The 12,191-nt window shown below is 37.8% G+C and overlaps 1 protein-coding gene across 1 annotated transcript in view; it reads left to right on the forward strand.

Annotated features, from left to right (window-relative positions):
* Positions 1 to 1,805: 1,805 nt before the first annotated feature.
* map2 (microtubule-associated protein 2) overlaps positions 1,806 to 12,191 on the forward strand; it is a 98,307-nt gene continuing 87,921 nt past the window's right edge. Inside the window, exon 1 of the mRNA XM_037790016.1 lies at positions 1,806 to 1,880. The gene's annotated coding sequence lies outside the window, so the exon portion shown is untranslated. The remainder of the gene's footprint in view (positions 1,881 to 12,191) is intronic.

Here is a 12,191-nt window from a genome sequence, read left to right on the forward strand (position 1 = left end):
ATTTATCACTTCAAATTAGTCCCAGCTTTCTATCATGGACACAACTACGAAGAGCATCTTCTACATGGGTGTAACTACAGCAGTTGCACTCCTGAGGGTGCTCTCTTACATACCACAGACCATTTTGAACAAATACCAACATTGGATGCAGTATAATGTAATGTGACAATATAACAATACTGTAATTAATATAACTGCTTGTATAGGCCCACTGTTAAAGACTTTTACTGGAGGACTCTGGGATTTTTAAATGTAAATGTATGCTTCCCCATCTGTCCATGCATGCATGTTAGAAAGTAGTTCCAATGAACATTGATCACGGTGAGGTCTGTGGATTCACTTTTGGATAAATAGCTACTACAACGGGCAAGTAAGATAAACATGTTTTTTGTTTTTAGGTTTATGGTGCACAGTAAATCCATGCCAGTACACCGGTGTTCTGACGATTTATGCTTATGCTACGTTGTCGAAAAATGGTAAGGTTTCCGGGGTAGCGAGCGTGTCTTTATCCCCCACTTTATGCACATGCGAAGTAGCACATCTCCTGCACGCACAAATCATGCCTCTAGCCCTAGTCAAGGCTCTTGACATCTCACCAAAGTCTCAACGTTAGCAGGTTTGAGACAGAAAACTGTCACATATTGTGAAAAAATGGTAATATGTTAAAATGCTGACATTACTTTGTTATAACAGTTATGTTAACGTTAGCTGCAAAATATTTTTTACAAAAGAAGGCGTCTTCCTGGAGGCTTTTTTTTTTTTTTTTAAATATATATATATTTTTTAAAATATATATTTTTTATATTCTTATTTTTTTTATTTATTTTTTTCTTTTCTTTTTTTCCTTTTTTTTTATATCTGTATGCTAGCTAATGTGGCACGACATTACCCAAGCCAAAGAGTGTATTTTGCTTAGAGGGTGGACCCAGTTTATAGCTAGCTAGGTAGCTATTATTATTTTTTTTAATATATTTTTTTTAAATTAATAAATTAATTTTCTTTTTTCTTTTTCTTTTTCTTTCTTTTATTTAATTTTTATATTTGTATGCTAGCTAATGTGGCACAACATTACCCAAGCCAAAGAGCGTATATTGCCAAGAGGGTAGACCCAGTTTATAACAAGCTAGGTAGCTATTATTGTTTTTTTTTATATTTGTTTTAATATTTGTATTTTTTAAAAATTTATTTATGTATTTTTTTTAATTTTTTTAATTTTTCTGTATTTTATTTTATTTTTATATTTTATGCTGGCTAATGTGGCACGACATTACCCAAGCCAAAGAGCGTATATTGCCAAGAGGGTGGACCCAGTTTATAGCTAGCTAGGTAGCTATTATTATTTTTTTTGAAATATTTTTAAAATATTTGTATTTTTTGTAAATTTAATTCTTTATTTATTTATTTTTTTTAATTTCTTTAATTTTTTTTAATTTAATTAAATGTTTATATTTGTATGCTAGTTAACGTGGCACGACGTCACCCAAGCCAAAGAGCGTACATTGCCAAGAGGTGAAGGTCGTTCCATTGCAACGTCAGCGCCCGGCAGCAAAGCTAGATTCATCTCGTTGCTTCTATATACTCTTTGCCCAAGCTAATTACAACAGGTTCGCTTATACGTTTATGGTCAAAAAATTAAAAGACTACGAAGCATTTGCTTTTAATTCTCTCCAAATTCAAATTAATGTAACGTGAATGTACAATTGTTTTTCCAATTATGTCTTAAATCTTCTAGAAAACGTGTGGTGCACAATACCGTAATTCCCAGTAACAATGTCACTGCGCGACTATCACAGTCATTACGGCAACTGCAGGCTGCGGAGGAGCTGTGTCCGACAGACCAGAGGAGAGTTGCACTGAAAGACACTGACTGCGCTGAACAGGTAACAAAAAAAGACTTCTTTATTTTATTTATTTATACAACAGCTTGATATATATGGGAGGAATATATATGTGAATTGCAATGACTCGACAGAAGATTGAATGAAGCATTTTCAGCAAGCATTGAAGCAGAAATGATGAGGTGCCCCTCTCTCTCTCTGTATGTGGATGGATGGAGAGAAAAGGGCGCATTGTTCATTCTACAGGAGTCTCTTATGAGAATGATCATCTCTTGTTTTTCCAGCCAGGTTTTAGATGAGCAGTGTTGCAGGAATTAAGTCTGATATGACATCACAGCTGAGCAACAGATCTAGGAAATCTCTGACATTATAGGTAAGCCTTGTTGTTAATTGCCTTAGCTATATTATTGGTCCAATTACGCACTTAAATGCATGTTTATTCACGGGTTTGACAGGATAATGTCTGCATTGTGCTACATAAAGCCTCTACCTATTGCGGTCACTGCGGGAACTTGCCTTGCTGCTGCAGCTACCATGCTGTAGCACGCCTATATATAATCATATAGGAAGCTGTATAACATGAGGTCACTGTGAAAAATGCATTGAGAATATGTCCCTATATAGAAATGTAAAGGTGATTTATAATCTGAGCAATGCTGCTTAATGAGAGAGAGAATAGGAAAAAAGAGGGGTGCAAAAAATCCAGGTGCTGAGTCATATTGGCTGATCCCCTCTCTGATTGATCACACAATTTAAACCCCAATATGTGCTTGTTTGTTATTGTCATCATTACCATGAATGAAAAATAATCACATTTTTTAGCTGCTGCATTTATGTTGTTGAGGATTTTGAAATCAAATCAAGACCTGATCTCTTCATTATAAAGCCAATACAGCAAATGCAGCTAAAAAAACCCAGTCTGGGTTTGTGACACCTCAGAGATCTTTTACTTCATACTGAATTGGATATTAAATAGTGAGCTTTTAAACATGATAGATGTCTTATTCAGTGCACGCATGCAGGCTTCAGTTCAATCTCATTTACATAAAGGAGGCTGGCTATTGATTTCCCTCTGTCATGTCCACTTGCCCACAGTGTGTGTGCAGATACATTTAAATGCCTGATGCATTCAGGATGAGGCTGCATGGGGTGCATTGAGTCATGAACAGCTCCTCCTCAGAGGGAGTGGGCTCATGCTCGTGGAAGACCAGGCTAGTCGTCTATCGGTATCTATATCATTTGGTCTGCTTTTTGCCTGCTGTAAAGTGTTACGCTCTTGAGGGATTCTTTGGCTATTACATGCTTTTAGCCCGACTGTAAGGAAGGAGAGGCTACGAGCAAACATTTGGGAGATTTATCACATAGTGTGTTGTGTGTCTGTGTTGAGACATGGTAATTTATCTTCTGCTTTGTCTTCTGACATGCTTTACATATCATAGACTTTGTTTTTCTCAACCATTTTTCATTTTAAAGGTATAATATGCAACAATTCCCTAAAAAAACAATGTACAATAGTGATACAAAAATAAACCATCTCAATCATCACTTGAGCCCCACTAGAAGTGCGTGGTGGTGTCTGTTTCTACAGAGACCCAGCTCTCTGCCTGTATTTTCTCTTTTCTTCTTAATTTGCTTTACTCCGGACTCTTCTGGGAATCTGCAAAATAGTCTTTGTGCCCCGCGTGGGGTTGTAACCCCCCCCAGCCAGTAACACGCAGCGTGTGCAGCCCGTTCAGGTGGTCAAATACCGCCGCTTTGTCACGCCTTCGACGTCTTGATACCAAGGCACGAGCATTAGGCTATACATCGATGGGCACAAGTCCCCCTTTAGATGCTTTGCGGCTGTATTTGACGGATGAGAACAGGTTTGTTGCATCGCTGTGAGTTCCCCCGTTCCTCTGTTTCTCCTCTGCTGTGTGCGGTGGCTGCTGTGCGCTGTTATCGGTGTGTCAGTTTGACCGAGGCGCACACACACACCAAGCAGAGAGGACAGCCTGCCTTTCGGCTGCATTCATTCAAAATCCGGCAACTCGGTACCTTCTTGTGCGGAGTTAGTTGTGTGTTTATTTGTGTTTTAGAACGTAACCGCTGAGAAACAATAAAAAAAATAACCTTTTATTTCTCTGATTCACTGCTTTGTTACTAACAGCACTCCTATTTCACTCTATATCTCGCTCGACCATCGCTGCTCTCTCTCTCTCCCTCTTGGCCATTGAGCTGTGGAGGTGGGCCAACGTTGAATGCGGTGTGTTTACAAACAACAACCCACAACTGTTGCATATTATGCTTTTAAAACAATCTGTAGATTATTATTTGCAGCCTCTAAAGTGCATTAACATTGGCATCTTGTGTTAGCAACTCTACGATCGTGTATGTGTTTATTAGAGCTGTCCTCAACCAAACAAATTCTCAATTGACTGACACTTTTTCTGACATTTTATAGACCAAACGACTAATCGATTAAACGAGAAAATAATCGAGAGTTTAATAGACAACGAGTTGCAGCCTCAGTTGATCTGCTCGACAGATCTGCAAAACTGAGTTTCTCCACAAAGAATCACACAAAAGCACCAGAGATGTGCTCAGAAGTTTCTTGGAAATAAGTCATTCAGCATGAAAAAAGCATAAAAAAACGAGAAATCGACTAAAGAAATCTTAGTTGACTAAAGACCAAAACAAGGAATCGACTAAGAGAGGGCAGCACTAGTGTGTACGAATGCTAAAAAGACCCCTTTTAGCGCTGAATAATCCTAGATTTGGTGATACTCAGAGTAAGTGACAAGGTAGGCAGGCTGAGTTTACCGATTGTGTTTGTGTTTTGTTAAGACCTTAGAGGGGAAGTGGACCTCTGAGATGGGACGTGCTTGCCAGTCTTTACAGTGACGTGACTGTTTTCTACCAGAAGGTACCATAAACGCATCCTGAAACTCCTCGTGACAGCGCATAGTAGAAATTACAAGCTGATTTAGATAACTAATTTGTTAGTGAGTGAATCTGCATTAAGTATTCATCAGGTGCAGAGACAGCAGCTGAAAGTGCAGATGTCAAGGTGATGCATGGGTGGTCTATACCTGGGCTAATGAATCACTGCCTGTGTTGTGTGCGGTCGATACAGTAGGAGTTTGGATTGAAAGACTGTCAGTCAGATATAAGAAGATGAACCAGAGCACTGAGGGGTTTTCTTTCTTTTTCATGGTCTTTCTTTGCTCCTACTCCTAAATTAACTGCGCTTGTACAATAGCGGTGTGAATGGATGAAGATGTTTTTTGTGAATAAATTAAGCATGAGGTGAGTGTCTAGCATAGCCTGGGGTTTTAGTTTAATAAAGAGTGCACTCTGCCTGATAATAAAGCCCATTTGTCCCAGAAGTATGGATTTATACATAGAACCCATTAAAAATATAATTTAGCCCCCCCAACCTCCCCTCAAAGAAAAATCACAATTTATTCACAACAAGCCAAATGATAAAAGATGGATCGAAAAATGGGATTTAAAAACATCAATAAAAGGGAAGGTCTATTAGTGAGGGTTTAACTATTCGGTAGTCTCGATACTGAAAATCTCCCTTGGGTTTTAACTGGCAAGATTGAGGGAAAGTGGAACAGGGTCAGAGGAACTCGGTAAGAGAAAAGGACAAAACATTCAGTGCTTTTAAAACAGAACCGCTTGCAGGGCTGACTGGCTCCTACAGAGTTACAAAAAATTAAGATAGACAGGGATTAAGGCACAGAGAGTGACCGTTTCTAGATGCTCACCTCGGAGAAAACTGGATTGAAAGGGTTTTATTATTGTAGCTTTGGCATTCATTCAATTAGGATAGCATTTCACTCACAAACTGATTTGCTGAGCAGTGATGTCCTGATACCAGAAATGTAGCAGTTGATACCAATACCAGTAAAATTCTACGATTCTCAATACCAATTTGATACCACCTTAAAAAACAAAAGTTAAACAATAAATCTCATGTACTTCAACATGCAGTCCTTTATTACGTTTGCATACTGGTTTGCGATATGAGGTTAAACAGATCATAATTCCCTCTCTATTATCTATTTTATATTGATGTGAAAACATCTCCTTTAAACAACTGGATTGATTCAAGTTTCTCGACAAAAATGACATTTCACAAGATTACATTTGAACACATCATGATAACATTAGAATTTACCTTCGCCCAATGCTCATTTTTACTGAATAGAGCCTGATATCCTGACATCATAATGTAAATCTGCCTCCCACCTCCCATGTTGAAATCAGTTAACTAGCTCTTGTCGTGTAGATTTCAACACTGAATTGTTGTTCACAATGTAGCATTATCAGGGAAACAATAGGGTGTGTCACCTGGACACGTCGATAGTGAGTTTACTGTGTCCCAAACACATTTGCTATCGTCCCTGGGATGACATTTGTCTCGAACCATGACTGTATCTACGATAGCTGCAGTACTGTAGAAAAACAAGTACCATCATGTTTTCAGTATCGGTTCTTGTGACATCCCTATTGCTGAGATATGGGAAACAAAAACATAGAAAGAGACAGTAAAGACAAAGAGAAGGTGTGTTCACCTTCTCTTCCAACGCCAGATATAATTGTCCACTGCACTGAAGGTCTAGTGGACATAGTCAGTGGATAGTTTGGGTAATAAATGTTATGTTCATCTCTGTTTTCAGCTCCTGATAAGCTCGTTTGGATAATTAGGTTAAACTGGGGGTTTGTTGTCTGACCGCATGTGTTGCTTGTCCTATAATAGACTCAATGACTGTTGTACAGTACTGCTGCGTGTTGTCGTGCATTCCCATCTCAGCAATTTACAGTATGTGTAAAATGTTAGCATTGAATGGGCAAAACTGTGAAATATGACCAGTAAAATATGAACACTACATTTTTTGGATAGGTATCCAAAGGGAACATTCACCTAATTTATCATTTTCATTGTCTTCAGTCCATTCGGCTGTCAGAGTGAGCGATCCAGTTAGAGGTACCAGCAAGGTTAGGTAGCACTGCAGCAGCGGGCCAGTCCACATTCATGCGGCGCCACATACTGTAGGTCAGCTTTACGTAAGCTCTGTGTGTCAGTGAGACGACCTAATCCTGATTCCTACAAGTCAGCCTAGCACACACATACACACACACTCTCACACAAAAATACACAGACAGTCCTTGCTTGTCACATTCAATGATTGACGTAATGCTCTGTGTGTGTGTGTGTGTGTGTGAGACAGGAAATGTGGGAAAGACTCTTTGTATGAAAGAAGAGAGACACTCGGTGGGAGCGTTGGCAGCAGCACCAACACACACTCAACCCGGCATGTCTGCCAGCTAGTTGCCAATCTCTCCGCCTCTCTCTCTCTCTCTCTCTGCCTCAGTGAAGTAGTCCAGGTTCCTGAAAGATTAGCCCGTTGGTCAACATGCTTAAGTAGTGAGAAGATGATCCAATGCTCTGTGCTATCAACTTGGGCTGCAACTAACTATTATTTTAATTGTTGATTAATCTGCTGATTGTTGTCTTTTAGCAATAGATTAATCATTTGGTCTCAAATGTCTCAATTCCTAAAGCCCAATGTGACATCATTTGACAAACTGTAATAAGGTAATGTTTGACATTTTTGCTTGAAAGAAAGACTTACAGTAAACGACTATTTGTTTAGCAGCTCTAGTATAAACTGTGCTTTAGTATATGTCTATGCTTGTTGAGCATTCTGATATTTATATGCAGTCATCCAATCACCTGTGCTTCCTGTGGCAACAGTAATGCAATGTACTGTATTTATATTATATTTCATGAATATTGCATCAGTCCCTTACACACAACCGTCTTTCTGTAGCAACATATCACCTACAGTTCTTAATTATTTAGATGTAGAGTTGCTATTTTTCTAGGAATAATCAACAACCCAGTCCTTCAAAACCATAACACTGTGTTATTTTATATCATTTCTATTAATATATTTAAGTGGAGTAATTTCAAACAAGCCATGCTCTGAGTCAAAGTGTGGCAACCCCTTGAGGGGAAAATCCCCATCTCTACACAGGAGTGTTTATATTGAGATTGGGTGAGAGCGGAGCAAAGTAGCAGATGTTCAGTACAGAAATAACTCAATAATGGCTACCAAATGTGACTCTTTAATTCGTTTGGGGAGTTATATTTTTAAAGACACGGATAAATGACGTAACAAAACAATCATCTAGTGACTGCAAACTGCCTTGACTCCAGTACTGAGATGAGCTGGCTTATCTCTGCACTTGAAATTGACCGCTTCACTTTTCAAGGGTAGGAAGAGTAAATAAAAAAACAAGGTAGAATGCAGCGACCATAAACAACTAGCTTGTCATTGATAAAGTGCTTGGCACTGAACATTAGCTGGCTGCTTATATTCTGTTTTACAGTGGAGGTCAGAGAGCCAAGGATACCTACACGGCAACAATTGAATGTCTCCAACTGAGATTCGGTCCGGCTTCATGGTCAGTATACAGAATAATAGATTTTTTTGAGTGTGTTGTTAAGATTTTGACTAAAATGCCTGTGTGATAGTAAACTGCTATTGACACCTGTAGGTTTTTTTTTCAGGTCAGGGTCAGTTACAAATATGCAATTATTAGCTGGTAGAGTCAGTGACTACATGCACAACATCTTGCTCTTATTCTGAAAAAGAAGATATTTCTACTAAGCTGTTTACATAGCTAATGAAAATTTATATTACACTAATAGTCCTTTTTACATGCAGCTGTGCATCTCTGATTAACGTAACCGATGGCGACCACACAAAAACAACCTCCCTCTTTCATTCCTTCAACCACCTTCTTGAAAAGGTCGGCGTTGCGATATTTGCACATATCTAAAAACCTGTTGTTATCCAAGTCTTTCATAATGTTTAAAAGTATGTGTGTTTCTCCTTTTGACCAGAAATGTGTGTTGCAAACTGCCGCAAAAAAACCCAGTTGAGACGCATATTCCGAATATGCTGTATACATGTAAAAAAAATGCTCCTAAAACCCGGATAATATTGGCATATCCCACATGTCTTAATCGGAAAATGCTCCGGAATATGTTGTTTACATGACCCGTATCAAATTCTGAATATTATCATATTCGTAATAATAGTGGAATATTAGTGTGCATGTAAACGTAGTCAGTGTTTTGATCCAGGGCTTTTCAGCAGAAAGCTGTGTGCAAACTTAGTCAGTTTTTCACAAGTTGGATGGTTCATAAAGGATTTCATATCATAAAAGATAAGCATATTCATGGAATCTGTGTTACTAAGTGGTGGTAATGAAGGTCACATATGATGGGTTCAAGGGGAACAACAGAAAGTGCACTAAACTGAAGTGTTTCCCCAATCCAGTATTTCCATTGAACAGACTACCTTTCAGTTTTCATGTTTTACCTATAGTTTTAGTGCCTTCACAATCATCTCATGTTCATAAAATGAAAAGCTCACCAGTTGTTCCATCATTAAAGAAAATAAGAAGTGTGAGCGGTAATCCTTGATCAGCGTTAAAGTGCTGATGGACTGCAGAGCGCTGACCTCAGTAATCAGTGTTCTTGACAGTTCTGTCAGGTAGTAGGCCGTCTCATTGACAAGTCTTAGCTCAGTAATTTCCATTTTTGGCTGTGGTCCAGGAGTGGTATGGCTGACCTCACCTGACCTGCAGCTAAAGGACATCCATTCTGTCCACTGACAGATTTGTACCTGCTACCCAGCACAGTGATATGATGGCCAGGTTTTAAGTGTCCTGTTGGGCTTCTGTTCCTCAGCTTTGATTTTTTATTTCCCCTGCGGGACAGTTGGGGTCCAGCTAACTGGCCTTTAGTTTGTGGGACTCTGAGATCAGTCACGTCGAACCCACAAAAGTCCGTCCCAATACCCGGACTCTATCTGTCTTCATGACAGCTCTGGGTTCAGGATAGACCCAGAACACGGCTATTTGTAGCATACTGAACCTCTTCATCAATGTGGGTTAAAACGAAGGTGTCGAAACTATGAGCTTGACACAGATAGAAAATGCAGTTACAGAGAAACTACTGTACACTCTCAAGGAATGTAATTTTTAGTAGTTAGTTTTTCAATTGCCAGTTTATTAGATACAGCTAGCTAAAACTAATGCAGTCTAATATAGCCCTGCAATTATGGAGGACGGAACTGGCCAGAATAGATAATAAATGAATAAATAATAATAATAATAATAATAATAATAATAACAATAATAACAATAATAATAATAATGAATAACTCAATAAATGTATAAATAAATATATCATTATATGTTGCAAAAATAATATTAAAAATTCCCTTGTTTATTTAGTCTTCCCTTTATTCATGTATTTATTTTAATAATTTTGTAATAAATTTGTTTATTTATTTTTTTATGTATTTTTGCATTTATATTTTATTTATTTTATATTTATTATTAAATGTATATCTGTATTTATGCATGCAAATAAATAAATAAAATATATTCAAAATATATATACATAAATAAAAAATAAATAAATAAATAAAAGGGAAAATTAGAGTAAATAAATTAGGGGATTAATACAAATCAATTTATTAAAGGCTACATTTATTTTTTATATTATTTTTGCTACACTAATGATTTATTTATTTATTTATTGAATCATTTATTCATTTATTTTTTGATTTTGGCAGGTTCCATCCTCCATATGCAATGTCCTAAAGCTCTGGCTTAAGATGTGGCATGAAATGAGACCAGAGTAGTCTGTATATGCACATATAGACGATGTAGCACAATCCTTTCTATGTTTAATGTCAAATCTCATGTAGCAAAGCCTGTTTAGGGCGCTTGAGAGCCTGAAAATATTGCTTCTAGAATTAAAACTAGACTGAAAATTAATGAGGACCCATCTCCTTGCAGTTACTTAATAAAAAAAAAAAAACACTTGTCAGCAGCGAGGTAGCAGGCTGGCTGAGATAACAACAGACCAGCTGTCATTGTTTCAGATGTCGGTGGACTCTCTCTTCCAAAGCACAAGCAAATCCTCACATATTTTGAGACGGGGCTTGTTTGGGAAGCAGACTATGTATTCCTGCTGTGTGTCACGTAAAGAAAAGCCGCAAATGCATAAATAAATAAATAAATAAAAGATACAAGTAGAATTTTGAATGGGGAATTTATTTTTGGCACCAGTCTGATGTCGGGGTGTCTATAGGATGCAACTATTTCAATAGAGCCACAATCCCTGCACCCAACAGTACAGCAGATAGAGAGCTCATAGAAAAACATGTGTGGGCTGAACCAAGAAAAACATAAGGGTGAGTCACAGCTCACCCAACTATTCTCCTCTCCTCTCCTCTCCTCTCCTCTCTGTTCATGTGCAATACCACTCCGTCAGCCTGTGTGTGGGAGTGTATGCTTGTGTGTATCATTTACAGTTTTTTGTGTTTGTGTTAAAGGAAAAAAAAATCCCCCTCAGCGTCTTTCACTTTGATATCTTGTGTGATTTTTTCTTTCAGTGCATCCCAGGCTTTATATTGTGACATAATGCTGTGATTTAGTTTCTTTCAGCCTGCTTCATTTAATTCAGTAACACTGAGGGGCAAATACACAAAGAATGGATTGCGGCCACTGATAGCACCATGAATTGCGCATCACTTGTAACCACTATCTGCCCCGTCTCAAAGTGTGATTCACAAAAGATATAAGTTTTGCAGCTGAGTGCAATTTGTCCTTTTATACGGAGGGAGAAATTTATTTGTTTATACAGTGCTTGAAGTGGGAAAAAAACAAGTGGCAGTACTCCCCTTATTCACATGTTGGCGTGTGTATCGGCCGCTATCAGCATTATGAATTTCTACCGTGAATAAAAGATATAAGGAGATATTGGATTTGGGGGTCCTCCACAAATTGTTTTTAAAAGGTTTTTGACTTGAAACTATGCAATTTCAAATCCTTTTGGACTATAAATATTAGGCTACTATAGATAACGCCCAAAAAGCTTAAAGACAAAACTTTCTATAGTTGAATAATTATTTTGTTATTTACACATATCAGAGTCTTTTTCTGAACATTTAATTCTTCTGGAAATGTTTGCCCTGTAAGATTATGTAAATCAAAAGTGCAGATTCAGAAAACTTTTAAATGTTTCATTAATTATATGTATTCATAAATAAAAACAACAAATAGTTCACTAATTGTTTTACAAAAAGGATCCCCAAATAGCCGATGAAATGAGGAATAATCTCACAACATTATTCAATATTCCTATTCAACATTCATTGTAATTAGTTTTTCTCAGAGGGATATCAGTGTTTGTTGTGTGTAGAGGTGCGTGTTTGTACAGTAGAGCGGCAGCAGCACTGTCCAGGGCACTGAAACCGAGGAGATGGAGACAGA

The sequence above is a fragment of the Sebastes umbrosus genome, chromosome 13, assembly GCF_015220745.1.
Source record: "Sebastes umbrosus isolate fSebUmb1 chromosome 13, fSebUmb1.pri, whole genome shotgun sequence".
Taxonomy (NCBI): domain Eukaryota; kingdom Metazoa; phylum Chordata; class Actinopteri; order Perciformes; family Sebastidae; genus Sebastes; species Sebastes umbrosus.